This window comes from Elephantulus edwardii, unplaced genomic scaffold (assembly GCF_000299155.1).
Source record: "Elephantulus edwardii isolate Elephantulus edwardi_28Jun2011 unplaced genomic scaffold, EleEdw1.0 scaffold00103, whole genome shotgun sequence".
Taxonomy (NCBI): Eukaryota; Metazoa; Chordata; class Mammalia; order Macroscelidea; family Macroscelididae; genus Elephantulus; species Elephantulus edwardii.
The window spans coordinates 5057079-5076981 of NW_006399853.1; positions in this window are offsets into that span (position 1 = coordinate 5057079).

Consider the following 19903-nt stretch of genomic DNA (forward strand, 5'->3'; position numbering starts at 1 on the left):
CTAGGCCACCAGAATTCCCTTGTGACTGGATTTTATATGACCCATCTCTGTGGGTACATCTTCTGAGGGGTTTCACTGCTGTAGATTCCTGGAAACCTCAGAGTTGTTGTTTTGGTATCTTTTGAAAATAATTTTTATTTTGTATTGGTTTGCATACAACATTCATATACACTGTATTTCATTTATGTACATTGTGCTTCACACATTCCTCTATCCACATTGTGTGTCACATGATCATTCCCATGCACTGTGTTTTGTAAAATTAATCACGATTGATCCATGCTCATCACTCAGAGTTGTTTTAATGGCTATCTATCTATCTATCTATTAGGATTTAAAACAAGAGCTAGCAGAAGAAATAATCTAAATAGAAGTAAATAGAAATAATCTAAATAGAAGTAAATGTGTACCAAAGTCCAAAGGGGAAGGGGGACAGGGGGTGGAGGAGGGCTGAGGGTGGGAAATCTTCTGGTCGCAGAGTGTGGTGGGCAGAGTGAGGGGATGAAGGAATTGGGCAAGATCCAGTGGGGACCTGAAAAGGTGGGGTAATGATAGGTGTGCATCAATGGTGATTAATTTTATAAAATACAGCTTATGGGAAGGATAATGTGAAATACAGTGTGAATGGAGGAATGCGTGGAACACAATGTATATGCTTTTTTTGCACATAAACCAGTTAAAAAATACTAGGAAAGAAAGAGATTTAAGAAATATCTTTTATGATTTATATATTGTTGTTGTTGTTTGCTTTTGAGTTGAGCCCAAGTCATAGCGACCCTAAGAACAAAAGACCTGCAACTTTTCCGTAACTATTGACATTTATCAAAGTTCATAGAGTGTTCAGAGGCACGTTGTTTAGGAAGTAGATGCCACTCCTGCTTCTAAAATATTTATGTACTAATTATTATATGTTAATATTGTATTAAGATAAAATATGTAAATATAGTATATTTATGTATTAATAATATAATAATCTTGTAAGAAATGATCCCTACTCTTAAAGAATTCAGTCTAGTTGGAAAGATAAGAAATTTGGTCACCCTAATACCACAAAATAGCTTCTGCTAAAACATTTGGTTTCAGCAAAATGGTTCTGGGAGTTTACAAAGAAATCCATCTCCACATCCTGGGAGCTTCCAGAAATCATCAGGGAAGGATGCATCTGGATTGGACTTTGGCAGAATGGAGGGAAGAAAGGAAATAGAAAAAGAATTTACTTAGGGAAGAAGAAATAAATCATAGAAGAGAAGCATGTTGTTGTTGCTGTTTTGTATCATTGAGTCAGAATTGATCCGAGGCTGACCTTCTGATGGGTTTCGGAGGCAGTTAATCACATGGAGGGAGATTACCCATCTTTCTCCCACAAAGCAGGTGGCAGATTCAAACGATGTGCCTTCAAGATGAGATTGCAGGGCAGCTTCTTACCGCTTAGCCACCACCAGAGCTCCCTAGGCCTACAAAAGCTAGGGTGGTGGAAACTCAATCAGTGGTAGCCCTCAGAAATGAATGCTTCCATTAATATTTCACTGTATGAGAAAGATAAGCCATAAAATCGCAATTCTTTACACCTTCTCCAATTACTATACAGAATACTGGTGCTTCTGAAGCCTAGAAAACATACTACTCTTTATGACAGTCTTTTTATACACCCTTATTAAGAACCTAGAATGACCTCATTCGTTCAACACATATTTATGGAGCATTTTCATCATGCTGTGGCTTTGTGAGAAATTAGCATACATCAGGGCAAAATTGTTCTCTTTGAAACTTCCATGCTAGAAGGAAAGATGAGAAATGTGAATACAGTAAATGTGTTCTATTTCTTTAATATTAAAAAGAGCAAGGCTCTTAGGTAAGGACAGAAAAAAAAAAGGATTCTCTAGGAATCAAGAGTAAGACACAAATTATTTTCAACGGTAGAATGATGAAAAGGGGTTTCCTGTAAATGTCTAGTCCAGAGAAATCCGGCTCGGTCGTGATCATTGAAGCAAAAATAAGTACATATGTCATCAGTGAGGTGAAGTGAAATAGCATCAAAACTTACTAAAAAAAAGAATATTCACAAGAAATTCATGAGCACCCCCCAAAAATACGTGACCACCTAGTAGAAGATAACTGTCACTAATATTTTTCCATAGATGAAACCAAAATAAACCAAGAACATAATAAAATTATCACATTAAAAACCAAAGAACTTAAAAAGGAGAAGAACTCAGGAAAGCCATTAACAGGAAAGGTCAAACCATGAGGGGCTAGATCACAGGAGAGACATTGGAAACAAAGACACCACCCACACAGGCAAAGAGACAAAACTGGAAAAAAAGAGCAATGGAGAACAGACGTTGTGGGAAACACCATGAAGAACAGAGGAGAAGAAATGAGAAAAGTTACAAAAATGAATTCAGCTTAAAATATAAAATAAGAAGGAGAATTGGCTAGAAATATTTGAGTTCTAGAGAAGACGTTCAGTGTCACAATTTCTAAGACTTCCAAAGAAAGCAAGAAAGACCATTTATCACTTAGACCCGTGTATGTTTGTATTAAAAATGTTTAATTGGGAAAAATATACATACGGGCTGAAATGGAATATTATGATGAGGGAAAAAAAGGGCCATAGGTTCAACATTCACGTAATTAGAGTCTCCTTTGGTGGCTGAGCCGATGAGGAGTTGTGATGCTAGCACAATGAGCATGCCTCACCGGTGGTTCAAATCTACCAGTGGGAGAAAATGGACAATCTCCTCCTGTGCAATTGATGGCCTTGGAAACCCAGTGAAGTGTCAGGTATGAGTTGGTTCCAACATGGCTTTGCAGGAGAAAGGTGGACAGTCACCTCCCACATGGTTTATAGCCTCTGAAAGCCTATTGGAAGGTTGGCTATGGGTTCGTTCCGACTTGCTAGCAGTGAACATGAGCACTTATTTCAAGATGAAAACAAACAATACAAATCTCAGGAGTTCTGACACTTCTGTAGCTACAAAGCTTAGAGGCAGGTTGAAAGCAGTTTGGCATTAGAATAACATTTCTGATTTTCTCATTAAATAATAAACTCAAACCCATGTAAATGGAGCTGATTCCAATGGATAGGGATGCTTCCGTAGGTTCTGGAACTAATTGAGACTGCCACAGGTTTTCCATGAGCACAATTAACCGGGCTGGAATTCTCATTCTTCACAATATTATCCGTAACATGCTAAAATCACGACAGTCAATCACCTTTGCAAAGTGAGTAAGTACAATGTGTGTAAAAAATATCTCTAGTATTCTCTGCTTTTAGCCAAGATGCATCTAAAGTCAGTAGTGAGATCCTTCATTTTATGACCTCATCTCAATCCAGCTTGAATTTCTGGTAGTTCCTTGTTGATGTACAGTTTCAGCTGTTTTAAAATAATCTGCAGGAAGATTTTACTTGTATGTGATAGTAATGATATTGCCTGATTGTTTCCACACTTGGTTCAATAACCATTTTTAGAATAGACACAAATACAGTTCTCTTCAAGCCTTCAAAATTTCTTGGCATATACTAGTGAGTGCTGCCTCTGTTGTTGAAACAACTCAGTCGGTATTCCATCAATTGCTGGATCCTTATTTTTGGCCAATACCTTCAGTGCAACTTGGGCTTTTTCCTTTAGTACTCTTGGTTCTTAAGCATATGCTACTTCCTGAAATGATTAAGTGTTGACTAATTCTTTAACATCACATGGATCTCCAAGACAATGAACAAATATATCTTGGAGAGGGTGCAGCTGGAGTGCTCTTTGGAGGCAAGAAAGATGAGGCTTCACCCCACGTACTTTGGTCATGTTGCTAGGAGGGGCTGTTCCTTGGAGGAGGACATGATGCTGGGAAGGCTGAAGGCTCATCACAGGAGAGGAAGACCCTCAACCAGGTGGATTGATATGGTGATTGCTGCTGTGGGCTCTTGTGTGTCAGGAAGTGTGAGGATGGTGCAGGATAGAACAGGAGTCAGATCTTTTGTTCATAGGGTCTTTTTGAGTCGTGCTTGATGCGACAGCACCACACAACAACAGCAACAAAAATTCTTTTTTTGTACAGTGGCTCTGAACATTGCTTCTATCTTCTTTAGTGTCTCCTGCATCGTTCAAAGTTTTACCTATAGCTTCAGTCTTGCTACTTGAGGTTTGAATATGTTCTTCAGTTCTTGCAACTTGAGAAATGCTGATGTGTTCTTACCTTTTGGTTTTGTAAGTCCAGGTCTTTGACCATTTCATTATAATACTTTGACTTTTTTAGTCACTCTTGGAGATTTTCTGTTCAGCTATCTTACTTCGTCTTCTCCCCTTCCCCCTTCATGTTAGTGTTTGCATTTTAGAGCAAGTGTCAGAGTCTCTCATGATACGCATTTTGGTCTTCTCTTTCTTTACCATGTTCTTAATCCTATTTTGCTTTCTTCCTGTCTGATGTTTTTGATGCTGTTGAACCAATCAACTGGTGTTTCTTTCATGAGTATTCAGCATGTCAGATCTATCCTTGAAATAATATCTAAATTCAGAGGGGAGATACTCAGGGTAATCTATGAAGGGATATATTCTTATGACTTGTTTTCATTTTCTTCAGCTTCAACTTGAGCTTGCACTTGAGCCTTGCTGGTCCCACGGTTGGTGCCTGGCCCTGTTCTGACTGATGACATTTAGCTTGTCCACCATCTTTTTCTACTTATGTAGCCGTTTTGACTCCTATATTTTTTATCCAGCAAATTATATGTGTATAGTTTCTGTTTCTATTGTTGGAAAAGATAATTTCAGTGAATAAGTTATTGATTGCATGAAACTCATCCATCTGATATGTGTTGTTTCTATCACCAAGACTATTTTTCCAATTACCAATTCTTCTTTCATTTCAAACAATACAATTCTGAGTTCCAATGTAATTGCATATTTGACCAAACTGATCACACATTTGATCAATTTGCAGAAGTTAATTGAAACCCTCAACTTCCCCATCTTTGATGTTTGTAATTGGTGCATAAATTTGACTAATAGTGCTTTTTTAAAGTTTTTTAAAATTAATTTTAATGAACATTTACAGAGATTTTGGATTTCCATTCATTCATTGTTGCACTTTTCTCCCTGTCCCCACCGCCCCCCTAGTTCACTCTTCTCTTTGAAAAGTAAAAGAAAAATTCCTTCATTGGTATACAATCCCCCGCACCCCCCCCCTCCTGGGTACACTCCACTATGGAACCCTCATTCTGGACTCTTATGATAATCATAATACCCTATAACATTAATAGCTTGCCTTCGGAAACCCTATGAACCTGGAGAGAGGATGAGAGACACACAGGTGTTGAGGACTCTCCTTCATAGGGTTGCTATAAGTCGCCTGCGACTCGACGACACTTAACAACAACAATATCGCTTCTAAACTGTTCCCTCTCTCATCCGTTTCAAAGCAGTATACATAATTTATCCAGCTTTTCTCAGTCTTCTCCCAACCCTGATGTCAGCCCAATTCTACAACAGTGGCACTATGCATTGTTTGTCCTTCTGTGACAGAGATACTTCACTCAGCATAATGTCCTTCAGGGTCATCCATTTTGAATAATATTGCAGGAGTTCTTTGTTTTTCAATGCAGCGTAGTATTCCATTGTGCGAATATACCACAGCTTCTCTATCCATTCGTTTGTTGATGGGCACTTATGTTGTTTCCAACTCCTTGCTATTGCGAACAAAGCTGCGATAAACATGGGTATGCATATATCTGCTTGGGTGGTGGTTATGGTCTCTTTAGGGTATATTCCCAGTAGTGGAATTGCTAGGTCAAATGGTATCTCTATTTGCAACCTTTTGAGAAAGTGTGACACCACTTTCAATAGTGGTTGTGTCATTTTACACGTGACTAATAGTCCTTTTAACTGGTCTTTCTTGCAGGTGTGTGGATATCACTTATAGCATTGGACTTCAAGATAGACCTGACACTATTGTTTTTGAGGATAGTATGTCACTCCTCTTTCTCATTCATGACACGGTAGGCCACACGATTATCTGATTAAAATGATTAATATCAGCTCTTTGTAGCTCACTAAAGCCCAGGATATTGACTTTTGTGAGTTCCATTCCATTTTTGACAACTTCCAATTTTCCTGGGTTCATATTTCACACATTGCATGGTGTGGCTCTTAATGGCTGTTTGCAGCTGCCTTCTCATTTTGAGTTGTACCACCGCAGCCTGTGAAGTCCTGCAAGCTTTATCCATCCATGCCATTAGGACTGAAGCCACTTTGAGGAGAGAACTTGGGTAAGTAGTTGTGCTGTTCACTCAAAGGCCTCCCATCACTGCTGGTTGGAAGTGACCAGTGTCTCCACGGGGTGAAATACACAGTGTCCTGTTTTACAATTTACAACCTGGAGGAAGTTTGCATGAGTCAGAACTGACTTGACAGGAGTAACCTTGAGTTTGGTTTTGTCTACTTTAAAATATTTTTGTTGGTTTTCACATAATAATTGATTTATATTGTGTTTAATTCATATACACTCTGTTCTGTATAATTCCTCCTTTACTTTGTGTTTCATACATTCACATACACTGTATCCCATATAACAAATTACCACTGATCTATGTCTACTACTACACCAGCTTTTCAAGTCCTCACTGAATCTTTCCCATTCCCTCCCTGTCCCCCTAATCAGCACACCAAACTGTTACCCTAATGATTTGCATCTTTCTCCTTTTTCCACCCCCTTTCCACTGTGAACATTTATACATATCTAACTGTTGTTGTTGTTAAGTGCCATCGAGTAGCAGACGACTCATAGCGACCCTATGAAGGAGAGTCCTCGACGCTTGAGTGCCTTTCATCCTCTCTCCAGGTTCATAGGGTTTCCGGAGGCAAGCTATTACAGAAGTGGATGCCACTCCTCCTTCTAACTAGTTATCCTTTTGTTTATTTTTTCAATAATGGTGTTATGTGGTATTTGTCCTTATGAGACTGAGTTAGTTCACTCAGCATAATCCTCTCTAGACTCTTCTATGTTATATAAAACTTTATAAAATTGTTATTCCTCAGTGCTGCGTAGTACTCTATTGTGTGAATACTACAGGGCCTCCACAAGAAAAAGATTGATAACCCAATAACAAAATGGGCAAAAGATATGAAAAGACTGTTCACAAAGGAAAACATTCAGATGGCCAACAGACACAAGAAGAAATGCTCAACATCACTGGCAGTCAGAGATACACAAATCAGAACAACAGTGAGAAGCCATTGCACCCCAGTAGCAATAACGAAGTTTAATGGGATAGTAGGTAGATAGTATTGGAGAGGATCTGGGGGAATTGGAACTCTTACGTACTTCCGGCTGGATATAACATGGTGCAACCACTCTGGAAGGCAGTTTGGCATTTCCTCAAAACGCTGAAACACAGAAATCCCATATAACCCAGCTACTGGACCCCATAGAAATTAGAACTGAGACATGAACGAAGACATATATATACACACCTACTTTCATAGCAGCATTATTTACGATATCAAGAATATGGAACAGCCCAAATGCCCATCAACAAATGACCGGATTGAGAAATGTGATACATCCATGCTAAGGAATATTAGGCTTTTTTTCTGCTTTGAGGAGTCAGTTCTTTCCCAGTTATAATTTGAGTGCCTTTTACCCAAAAGGGCTTATCTTCTGGCACAGATATATTACAGTGCATTAATTAAATTTGTTCAACTGTGTGTGAAAAAGATGCACCTAAAAGGTATAATGAAGTAAGGACATTAAAATTGACTTCTTGTTAATGTAATTTGAGGCAGGTATTTTTTTGAGAATAGATGCCCACAAATGGTTTAGGGGCCCAGACTCTCTTTATCTTGCTCATTTCCCATTGACTAGAGCTGCCTGATTACCTGCCACTGGCCCGCAGATAGAGAACGAGAACATGGCAAAGACAAATACTGAGTGTTTGACCCTGTAAATGACAAAATACATCTCCCCACCTTATTGGTAAAAACTAGTCAGACGACTACCCCCAGATGTACAGGTGGGTGGAAAACATCGTTTCTAGTCTGGCACCTTTTTCCTTGCAGTAAGCTTGGAAGTGTTTTGGTAAACAGGTCATACACAGAAGATTTTTAAAGTCTCTGTCATGCACATTAGTTTAGTCATTCACTTATCCTTGGATCGGCACACTCAACACTGTAAGATTACCAATTGTCACTGCAATCCCAGAGGTAGGCCGTTCAAATCCACCAGATGCTTTGCTGGAGAAAGAGGGGCAATCTCCTCCTGTCCCAGTCAGATCCGATTTGACAGTACACACACACACACACACACACACACACACTCACTTTAAAAAAAGAAATAATACCAATGGTCCCAAATGTAATATAATTCCAATATTAAGAATGAAAATTTAAAAATATCGACCAAGTGCTTTCAGAGCTTATATGGAATAATGAAAACTAAGTGTGAAAGGCTCTGTGGTATTGTCTGTAGGGAGTTGTACTGCTAACCCCAAAAGACCATTCTTCTCTGGGATGGGAAGCCATGACCCAGGAAAACTCTGGAAAGAAAGATATATGAAGTATATTTAGTAACACATTTAGGGAGCTCTGGGGGCCCAGTAGGAGGAAGCGGTGCTGCAATCCCAGGGGCATACAGTCTGGATCCACCGTCTACTTCTCCACAAGAGAAGGATAAACAGTCTTCTCCCATGCAATTTACTACCTCTAACAGCCTGCGACCTCCATAACTTCTCAATATATATGGAACAGATGGTCCAGGAGGCTGGATTTTATGAGGAGGAATGTGGCATCAGAATTGGAGAAAGACTCATTGACAAACTGCGTTACACAGATGACACAACCTTGCTTGTTGAAACTGAGAAAGACATGAGGCATTTACTGCCAAAAGGTCAAAGAGTGTAGTCTTCAATATGGATTAAAGCTCCATGTCTAGAAAACAGAAATCTCACCACTGGGGCAATTGGCAGCTTCATGATAGATGGAGAAAAGATTGAGATTGTAAACTGCTTCAGCTTGCTTGGTTCCCCAGTTAACACTCTTGGCACCAGCAGTGAGGAAATCAAAAGATGAATTGCATTGGGGAAATCTGCTGTCAGGGAACTTCTCTACAGTACTGAAGAGCAATAAAGTCAGTCTGGAAACTAAGGTGCACCGGATAAGGTGGCCATTCTGCTTGCACTTACTTGCTATGCATCAGAGAGCTGGACAATGACCAAAGATGATAGAAGAATTGATGCCTTTGAGTTGTGGTGCTGGAGAAGAGTGTTGAACATATTGTGGATTTCCAGAATAACAAACAATCTGTCTTGAAGAGGGTAAAAAACCAAGCTGTTCTCTAGAGGCAAGGATGTTGAAGCTCTATGTCATGTACTTTGGGCACATGGCCAAGAGGGACCAGTCCTTGGAGAAAGACATCGTGTTTGGAAAGGTGGAGAGACGACACAGGAGAGGAAGACCCTGGATGAGATGGATTGACTCTGTGACTGGAGAAACGAGATTAGGCCAATGGGAGATGATGAGATTGGCTCAGGATAAGGTAGGCTTCAGAGCTATTTTACATAGGGTCGCTATGAGTCATAGGCGATTTGATGGCATGTAACAATAGCAACACAAAAACCTGCTTGAGGGTCAGCTATAATGACTTGACAGCACACAACAACACAGTGAGTTCCAATGATTAAAACAGTGGGGATATTAGTGTATGGATTATTTTTCAGTGTTTAAAGAGGTAATTATGTTGTTGTTATGTGCCATCGAGTAGGAAAAGATTCATTGCTGATCCCTCAGCCAGTTTTCAGCAGCTGTGAATTTCATGGGAGGATACTGCACGTCTTTCTCCTATGGAGCAATGGGTGGATTTGAACCATCTGCCTTTAGGTTGTCAGTTCAGCACCCTACCACTAGACCACCACCTGGCCTATTTATGTTTATTTCTATTTAGAAAAGCAGTAGTGCAAGCATTCTGTGTACACTTTGAATCAAAGTTATTGTTATGTGCCATTGAGTTACCTGCGACTCATAGCAACCTGTGTACAATAGCTTTGAACCCTGTCCCATCGTAAGCCAATCTTGCTGTCTCCAATGCACCAGCCCCTATTACCCCAGTCACTGTACCAGTCCATCTCATCCAGCGTTTTCCCCTCCTGTGTTGTCCCTCCACCCTTCCAAGCGTGATGTCCTTCTCCAAGGACTGGCCCCTCCTGTCAACATGCCCAAAGTATGTGAGATGGAGTCTCAAAATCCTTTCCTCCAGATAGCAAGATGGTTTGACCCTCTCTAGGACAGACCTCTTAATTCTCTTTTCAGTCCATGCTATGTTCAACACTCTTCTCCATCACCACAACTTAAAGGCATCAATTCTCTCATCCTTAGTCATGGAATCAAAGATTACCTAATAATTGATTCTTGACAACTTGCTTATGGTCTCCAAAGATGGCCATAATAATCTATGCATCGTTCATTGAAAAATTAATGATATTGACAATTAGATGTAAAGAATATAGACATAGCGGTGTGATTTCTGGTGGGTGTTGTGCAGCTGACTCAAAGCCAGCACCTTTCTGGTGTTTTGAATCCACCAGTGACTCTGTGGGAGATACAGGCAATTGCCTCTTGAGTGATTTATAGCTTCTGAAAACTCACTGGCCGGTCAGCTGTGAATCTGCTCTGACTCAATAGCAGTGAACGTTTTATATGGAAATCCTGCTGTGTGTGTCATCAAGTTGGCACCCACTCATAGCTGACCCTAAAGTGGGTTTTTAAACACAATACATTTCACGGGAGGAGAGTGACCATCCTTCTCCCATGGAGCATCTAGTGGATTCGAACAGCATACCTTTGGGATTGCAGTGCAGCTTTTTACCACTAGGCTATTAGAGCTCCCTTAGATAGATATAGCTCTATGTTAAAATTTTCTGTAGGATTTGTCACATTCATTTGCCATCCACTTACTGGACATTATTGGTGTTAGATTTGTTTGGAATGATGAGTAGAGTTCTATTTTGTTGACACTTTCACACACATGCGTACATATTCATGTACACTCAGCCTCAGCCGTGTACATGCACAAGTACAAGTTTCTCTCAGAGTGCCCCAGAACTGGAAAGGGATAATAATGTCCACAGCAGGGAGGAATAAATAAGAGAAGAGCACAGCCATGAGTCAGAGTTCTGTTTTTAGTTCCATTGTGAAGGATAATTGTTTGTTACCATAAATAACAGCATATGCTTTGACTGCTGTTTTTGAGCATGGGGAAATATTAACCGTATATGGTCCTTCTGTGAAATGCAAACCCTCTTGATTCACTTGTGAATAAATATAACAGAGCATAACTTAATTAATATAAAGCACTGATTTCGTAAATGAGCACAGAATATGTTACTTTATGTGCATCAACAGCAGGCATTTTTGGTAGAAATAGTCCTCTGACTCAAACCACTGAGTTGCCCACTAGAACTTTCTCCAGGAGAACAACAAAAGGTGAATCCTTTTGCAAAGTCCATTCCAGCCAGCCTTCCCTCCCCTTCAAGGTGGCTGATTGGCCCTCAATCAAATTCAAGGTGTTTTCTTACGCCCCTCACTTCAGGGTTAGAAATTTGGTTCCAATCAGTCGATTCTTTGGATATTAATTTCTGAATTAATAGGATGCCCTGGGTAGAATCTCAAGCAAAGCTATAGAGACTATAAGTATACTTTGCTTGATTATTGAACAGGTATGTTAATTGTTTCATCTCCTGCAGATTTTCACTTAGCTTTTGTCCTTCACTCTGCCATGTATGAAATGCTGGTTGTAAATCTAAAGAACTAGGAATGTGTAGCTGATGCCTGTAACATTCAATTTATAGAATCAAATACTAACATCATAGTTTTTTCAGAAGTGGCTTATAAATATTGATTTTAAAATGGAGACCAGAAAAGATAGGAAAATCAGTCTAAACAACAGTCTTCTAGAAATGTTTTTTTCTTTTCATTTTGAATTTGACAGGCCAGCTTGCATGTGCCTGATTTCCTCATTGTCTTTGCTTGGGTGCTGATGGCCTCCTGGGCTGTGGACGTGGCCTACCGCTAAGGAGTTAAACCTATTGGCATGTTTGTCATATCCCTGCCTAACGGCCCCTTAAGCAAAGCCACAAATCTTCTGTGCTCGGTATGACAGTTAATGAACTGTAAAAGTCTTGCACCAATATTTCTACTTCATCTGCAGACTCAAAGAAGGCGAGTTTGTTTTTTCACCCTCAAAGAGGACCCACTGTGTTTTACAGGGAGACGAAGATGATTCCTTTGCAGGGACAACTTCTAGTTAGCAGGACATGTTTTGAGTTGGGGGATCTGATGGGGGAAAGCACAAGCTTTTCATTCTTCTGGGAAGATTTTAATTGCCTGGATGCATTTTATTAGTCTAACTATATTACAAGCTCTTTTAAATAACTCCATGACCTTGAGCAAGTCACTTAACTTTCCCGGTGATGTTTTGTTGTGTGTTGGGTTTTTTTCCCTGCATCTTCGAAATAAAGATCACAGGATTTCTTATGACTTCTTCACAGACTTCCTCAAATCAAATGAGACCATGATTATTTTTTTAAGATTGCTTAAAATTATTTATGCAGCATTCTATTAATTCTTGAAAGTTTTCAGTTACGTTTATCTTATTCATCATTAACATTATATATGTATGTAAATATAGGAGATCTGGTGGCTTTGTGGTAAGGAGCTGGGCTGCCAATTCAAAAGCACATGGTTCAAATCCACAGGTTACTCCATGGGAGAAAGATGGGCAGTTTCCTCCAGGCAATTTCTACCACTAGGACCACCAGAGCTCCTATATGTTTATGTTGTTGTTGTTGTTATGTGCTGTTGAGTCACCTGCAACTCATAGCGACACTATGTACAAAAGCCCTAAACCCTGCTCTGTCTCTTGCCTGTCCTATTGTCTCCAAAATACCCCTCTCCATTACCCCAGTGATGGAATCAGTCCATCTCATTGAGGGTCTTCCTATCTTGCGCTGTTTCTCCACCCTCCCAAGCATGTCCCTCTCCACAGACTGATCCCGCCTTGCAGCATGTCCAATGTATGTTAGACAAAGCTTCAGAATCCTTGCTTCCAAGGAGAAGCCTGGTTTCACCCTATCTAGGATGAACTTGCTTGTTCTCCTAGAAGTCCATGATATATTCAGTACTCTTTTCCAGCATCACAGCTCAAAGGCACCAATTCACCTTCTATCATCCCTAGTCATTGCCCAGCTCTCTGATGCATAGCAAGTAATTGCAAAGACCATGGCCTGTACCAGGTGTACCTTAGTCTCCAGACTGACATTGTTGCTCTTCAGTAATTTGGAGAGGTCTCAGACAGCAGACTTTCCCAGTGCATTTTGTCTTTTAACTTCTTGGCTGCTGGTACCAAGAGTGTTGTTTGTAGAGCCAAGCAAACTGAAGCTGTTAATAATCTCAGTCTCTTCACCATCTATCATGATGCTGCCAATCGGCCCAGTGGTGAGATCTTTGTTTTCCTGATGTTGAGCTTCAATCCATATTGAAGGCTGCAGTCCTTGACCCTCTGCAGCAAGTGCTTCAGGTCCTTCTCAGTTTTAGCAAGCAGGGCTGTGTCATCTGCATAATGCAGATTGTCGATGAGTCCACCTCTAATCCTATGTCTAAATTCAGATACACTGGAGGAAATTGATTAACTGTCTCTGAAAACCCATTGAAGGGTCAGCTATGAGTTGGTTCAAACTTGATAGTGTACAACAACAACAACAATAACAACATAAATATAAGGGAACTCTGGTAACATCTTGTCTTAATTTTCTGAGATTAGAGGGCACAGAAGTTTTGAACCAAATGTTTAAGTTGATTATTGATGCACTTTCCCTAGCTCTTGATGTTTTCAAGGTTCTCTTTATTTAACTGAAAAATTTATGGGGGGAAAAATGTCTAGATTTATTAAAGCAGGTGCAATCTCACTCTTTTGTGCTGGAAATGTTGTCAATATGAAATCCCAGTCCTAATTGCCACCTCAAATCACAACTTTGAGTTGTAGTAAAATAAAGTTTTCGTCAATGAATATGGCCTTTCTCACCATAGTCTTTGTAACCTCCACTAAATGACAGGGTGAAGCTAGTCAAATGAAGTGTTTGTGGTCCTCCAGGGAATAGGACAGCTTGCTAAAATGTATATAAGCTGTTTGGGGCTCTGATGAGGGGGTTAGCCAATTTTTGTCATCACTTATGAAAGAGGCAATTCTAGATCGGAGAGGGCAACCTCATAGCCATCAATAAAGAAGAGCTGGAAGTAGGGTGCATTTATCTTTTGGACCTGAGGTATTTGTGATGGTTCCTAAATCTAGGAAAAACACACAAAGAGAGTGATAGGAAAAGAGAGAGGGAGAGTACACTGGAGAGATGGTAAGACATGGTAACAAAAAAAACCAGTTGCTATTGAAGCAGGGGGTTGTCAAGAGACTAGCAGGAGTTAAGTTCGTCATCTTCCAGGCCCATACAATGAGAAAGCTTTGATTCTTTGGGGAGAACACTTGTTGGCAGAGTGGCATGCCTCTAGGAAGTTGATAGAGTTAAATCTGACCACTTTTGGGCCAAGGCTTACTGGTAGAGTGGTGTGCCTCTGAGCACTTCTCTGCAGAGATAAAAGAGTTTTGTAACATTTATCTGAACAAGGCAAAGGATGCTGTGTTCCAAGAGGCTCCTGAGGTTGTTGTGTGGCCAAGGATCAGAGAGATGCTTCCCTGTGACACAGCTGAGAAAAAGTCTAGCCTGATCGAAGAACTGTATCTTAAAGCTTTTAAAGTCCTGAACGGTATAAATTCCATGATTGTATTGTCTGGGGATTCTGTGTGGCCACTGCAACTATTCCTGGTACCCTGAGGGGAAGGAGAGAGTGCCATGAGAAGGAAGAATGGTGTCAGAATTGGCAACAAAATTGGAAAGTGAAGGTAGTGTTTCTTTCCACCTCGTGGAATCAGCTTTGGTCTGATGGTGATAGAGTTTCTCTTTCCCTACCATGAAGTCTGAGAAGGTCAGATACCTCCTCCGTCCACCACACCAAGTTTACAACAGTTCATCACAGGACACGATTCTGCACATCTGATGTGGATTCCAAAGAAGCTTATTTAGCAGGCCTTTTGATTCCAGTTGCTGGATCTGTGCCTTTAAAATGACTCATTAAGTCTTCTGTGATTTGTTGTCTGTCTCATCTCCCAAACATTTGTCTTTGTTAGTAGATTTCCTCTGGACTCTTTAGCTGCTTTGGCTAATTAGTGTCTCCCAGGCCTGTAGTTCAAATTCACAACCGTCTTGTCTCATCCTAATCGCACACCTGGGCTAGCATCATCCTCTCCAAGCAAAAGTTTAATGCATTATTTCTGAGCTCTGACCACAAAGAGGTCCCGCACCTTCCTGAACACAGTCCCCTGACTTTATATCTCTGGCTACCCTTCCAGAAGCCTTTAAAAACACACACAGTATTTTAACATTGTAGTTGTAAACTGTGATCATCATTAGCCGTGATTTTAGAGAGTCAAGGACTGTGTCTCCTGATGACTTTTCATGCCCTGTCTGCAGCATCGGCCCATCTGCAGCCAGCAGGGCCTCCATTCACGTCACACACCAGGGAAAAGAGAAAATGAATTCATGAAAGCTCCTCAGGGGCTGCAGCTGGCTGCAGGCTGTCACTCACCTGAGCCCCAGGCAGCTTCTGGCCAAAGTTTAGTGTGTGACCTGGGGGGTTGAGGGGGAGTCATTGCAGATCCGCCGTTAGAGAGGGGGTGGGTGATCACCTAAGTTTTGTTCAGCTGGGACTAGGAGGCTAACCGATCGGCCGTGTGTGGATTATCCATGTTGGTGGACCGATGACGCCACCTTATTTAGCAGGCTTGCACCCGGAGCTGCTTTGCACCGACTGCCTCCTTCCCTCCGCGGCTGTGCCTGGGGAATACTAACTGACCTTCATATTGATCTCCGTGGAGTGCAATCAGGACGGGAACTCTGCTGGCTGCAGAAATCACGAGCAGCATTAAGTAGCAGAGTCTAAATGAGTTTGGGGCTGTCTTCGCGTGGCTTATCCAATCCTCTGCACACCCAGGCTCCCCTCCCCCTGTGCGGATCACCTCAGGACATCTAAGGCACCGGCTCGACTGGGGGCACTTCTGGGTGGAGTCCAATGCCAGGCATACTGTATATGATCCCCTTCCTCCCGCTGCCTCTGCTCCCTGCTCGCTTTGTACTTGAAACTTCCATTCCAGGGGAGGGTTCAGGGTACAGGGAAGGCGACACAGTCTCACTTGAAGAAATTGGATGAAGACCTTATACACTATGGATATGAAGTTCTGGTGGCCTAGTGGCAAGAAGCTGCACTGCAAACCCAAAGGCACACAGTTCAAATCAACTAGCTTCTCTGTGGGAGAATGATGGGCATTCTCCTCTCATGTGTTTACTACCTCTGAAGACACGCTGGAGGGTCAGTTATGGGTGAGTTCCAACTTGGCATACACAACAACAGCAACAACAGTATAGGTGTCTGATGGCACAGTTTCTCCCCTCACCCTATGAAACCAGGGAACACGGAGACCAGAGCTCATCTACCTTCTCTAAGGGGGAATCAGAAGAAAACTAGGCAAACAAGAAACACCATTGTCCATTGAGTAAATGCCTGACAGAGAACAGGAGATGTATTGCTTTGGGCAAGTCTACTGTCAGGGACTGCCCTAAAATACTGAAGAGCAATGAAGTCAGTTTGAAGACTAAGGTGCACCTAATTCAAGACTTTTCAATCATCACTTGCTTTCAAGTGATTTCAATTCAGGTCTTTTCAATCACTTGAGAGGTACATGATGAATAAAGAAGAATTGATACTTTTGAGTTGTGGTGTTAGAGAAGAGTACCGAATATTCCATTCCATGGACTTCTAAAAGAAAGAAAATATACGTCTTGGAAAAAGTGCAGTCAGAATGCTCATTGAAAGGAAGGACGGTGAAACTTCATCTCTCATACTGTGGACTTGGTGCTAGGAGAGGTTATTACTTGGAGAGAGATACACTTGGAAAGATAGTGGGTCAGTGAAAGAGAGGAAGACATAATTACTATAGCAATGGGCTCAAGTGTATCAGAGGTGATAAGGGTGGCGTGGGATAGAACAAGACTCATGTCTGTTGTTTGTAGAGTTGCTATGAATCCAACTCAACAGCTCCCAACAACAACAACAACAACAACAACAACAACAGTAAATGCCTGAGGTGGAAGCATTTAAAACATCCCGTGATTCAGAGGTGACGGAACAATGGGCGTGGTTGCAAGGGTGGTCCAGGACAATGAAAGTGTCCAATTTATTGTTCATCCATAGGGTCACTATGAGTCGAAGTTGTCTCACCCGATAACAACAAGAACAGCTAAACTCTTAGGTGATGCTGATACTTGCCGGTTTGATAACTGGTTCATTTCCCTACTGAGAATTTGCATTTCTACCCCGGCTATCCTGAATCTTACAAGCTCTGTAAATAAACAAAATCACCTAGGGATCTTGTTAAAATGTACGCTCTGGTTCAATATACCTGGGGTGGAAATGCAAATTTTCAGCAGGGGCTCAAAAACCAGAACGTTCCAGTTCAAAGTCTACTGGGAAGCTTTCTTTGTGAACCACTGAGTCAGAGAGGACCCTGCGGGTGCTCAGGCAGGTTTGCCACTTCGAATACACTAGGGAAAAGTCCTCTGGCTTTGCCCAGAAAGGACACTCTCCTTACTCACCAGAGTGTCTCCTTGTTCCTCCAGGGCTGCCATGTCACTTCCGTCTAGCTCAGGGTGAATACCAGCTAAATCATTTTGCATTTAGTCCCACTCCTGAAGAACCTCTTGCGTCAGCCTTGAAGTGTGCTCCATAGAGGTTTTTAATTGTTAATCTTTTTAAAAACTAGGTCTCCAGACCTTTCTTTCAGAGCTTTCTCTTGTTTCTGAGTAGCCTTGAACTCACAATAATTATTAAATACAGTAAGTATTAAGTACATTAAGTATTAAGTATATTAATAGTCAGGTAACTGGTGTAAAGGAGCCAGTCCTTGGGAGGGAGCATCATGTCTGAAGAAACATTTGTTTTGGTGACAGCGAGGAAGATCCCCAAGGAGATGGACTTGCACTCTGCCAGTAACAGTGGACTTGGGCACAGACTTTGGGGACAGGGCAATCCGAGTTTTGATGTGTTGTACATAAGGCTCCTATGAGGCAGAATCAATTTCAAGACAACTAATCACAACACGTGAACTCTTCATGCCCCCTGTAGCAGTCTCCAAGCCATCCTGTGCATTTAGAAGTTTGAACAGTCACCTCTTGTGAAGTGTGATTTCTTTCAGTGAGATCTCCCCATCTGCACCGGAAGTACAGAGAGGAGCCTTGTCCCACTTTCTCCATCTGGTCTCCCTTTGAGACTGTAGCTGGCTGACTGACGTGGGCTGAAATGAGTTCTCTTGGCTAAAGAATCTTCCCTGTAGGGCGAAGCCCAAGCACCAGCAACTCTTTCCAAGTAAAGTCCAGCCCAAATAGAAGCAATGTGACTACAATTCCCAAATCCTTGCCAGAGGCCCAGCCAGGGAACTTTAGAGAGATTCATGCAAATGAGGCCCCAAGGCCTGCCTTGAGCAGCTCAGAGTCCCCCCAGGCAACTATGGAAATGAGACCCAAATAGTGACCCTAACTTACAGAAAAATAAAAATCTGGTTTAATTCTCTTCTGTGTTGCTTTTCTCTGTCTTCCATCTTACCACAGTCGCGGGGCCTTGAAATGACACGTGCTAGGTTTTATGTGCTGAGAAACCGTAACCACGCTGCTCACTTAAGCAGCTGCTGGGAAAGAATCATGTCGTCTTATTGTTCCCAACTCTGTCTTAGACACAAAAAACATATGGCAGTGGGCCCTGAGAGCAGGCAGAAGGCCTGGCAAGAATAGCCTCGAATGGGCGAGGCAGAAGGGAACAAGTGTGCCCTCCCTCATCATAGACTCCCCAGCCCGCAGCTTATCATTCAGAGCACTCCAGCTTCCAGGTGCGATTGAAAGCAGACAACTGGAGTGAAAACAAAGAAACAAACAACTGAAGGGCAGAGCTGTTGCGTTTCCTAGAGTAGAATCAATAACTTCTACCTGTTTCCTCCAAAGCTTTTCTTCTCTTTAGGGATGCAGCTGAAACTTGAACAGTAACTAAGGATGGCAGAAAAAGATTCGATGTCTTTGAGTTGTGGTGTTGGAGAAGAGGACTGAGTATCCCATGGGCTGCCAAAATGACAAATAAATACGTCTTGGAAAAGGTGCAGCCAGAGTGCTCCTTGGAGGCAAAGATAGGAAACTTGATGGCATAGACTTTGGGCATGGTTTTAGGAAGGGCCAGTCCTTGGAAAAGGACATCATGCCTGAAAAGATGAAAGGTCAATGAAGGATGGAGGGGAAGACCTTCAATGAGACTGACACAGTGACTGTAACGGATCACACAGGAAAGGACATGGTTCAGATCTGTTGTTCGTAGGGTCATTATGAGTCATAGTCTACTGGCAACACTTAAGAACAACAACAACAACAACAACTACAACAGGTGAGGCAGTGGTGCAGCAGTGAAGAGCTGGGCTGCTTGCTCACCAAAAGTCAGCTGTTTGAATCCATTGCCTGCTTCTTGGAAGAAAGATGTGGTCATTTACATTCATGAAGATGGCAGCCTTGTGGCCCCCGAGGAGTAGTTCTGGTCTCTCTTGTAGAGTTGCTCTGAGATGGAATTGCCACTCAGGCACACAGAGGTGAAGTGGAAGGACTGTGGATGGCACAGTTGCCACTGGAAGGCTTACCGACCTCCTGACAGTTTAAACCCGCTCAGGAGCACATTGAAGGACAGATCTACTTCTGTAAAGATTACAGTAAAAACAAGCAGACCTCCCC